The sequence below is a fragment of the Penaeus monodon genome, chromosome 15 (assembly GCF_015228065.2).
Source record: "Penaeus monodon isolate SGIC_2016 chromosome 15, NSTDA_Pmon_1, whole genome shotgun sequence".
NCBI lineage: Eukaryota > Metazoa > Arthropoda > Malacostraca > Decapoda > Penaeidae > Penaeus > Penaeus monodon.
The window spans coordinates 17330499-17331067 of record NC_051400.1 but is presented as its reverse complement, the minus strand read 5'-3'; positions in this window follow the sequence as shown (position 1 = coordinate 17331067).

The window sequence follows — 569 nt, the reverse complement described above, 5'->3', positions numbered from 1 at the left end:
GTAGTCCAGGAATATCGATTATAATTTACCGAGCTTGGTCTTTATCATTGGATTTGATAATGCAAACATAGTTAAAAAACTGGTAAACAGAAAAAAATAACAAAAAGATAAGTACTTATTACAGAATCATATTATGTGGAGTTAATTGGATGCTTTCCCGTAGTAAATGGTGTCGATTGAGCATTGAATTTCTTTCAGGGCGAGGAGGCAGTTCATATGTGCGGAGCAAAGTGAATCTTGTGTCGCTTTACCGTAAGGGTCGATCTACGATGATCATTGCGTGTGATTATTTTGTGTCCGACGCCCACAATAGTGCTCGAATTGGATGTAATTAGTACTGATATAGAGAAGATACGCGGCTCTCTTTTGGCTTAATCTTCTTCTTTTTTTTCCTTTTAAGATGAAAAACCAACTTTTGGGTCATAGAGGCGTTACCTCCCGCGTTTCTGAGGGCGAGAATGGGCGAGAAATGAGGTTGTTTGCGAAGTGTCTGCGGCCCTGATTACGGGCGCGCGATGTCAGGGACGATGGTGGCGTTGAGGTCTCTGGAATTAGTGTTTTAGGGTTTT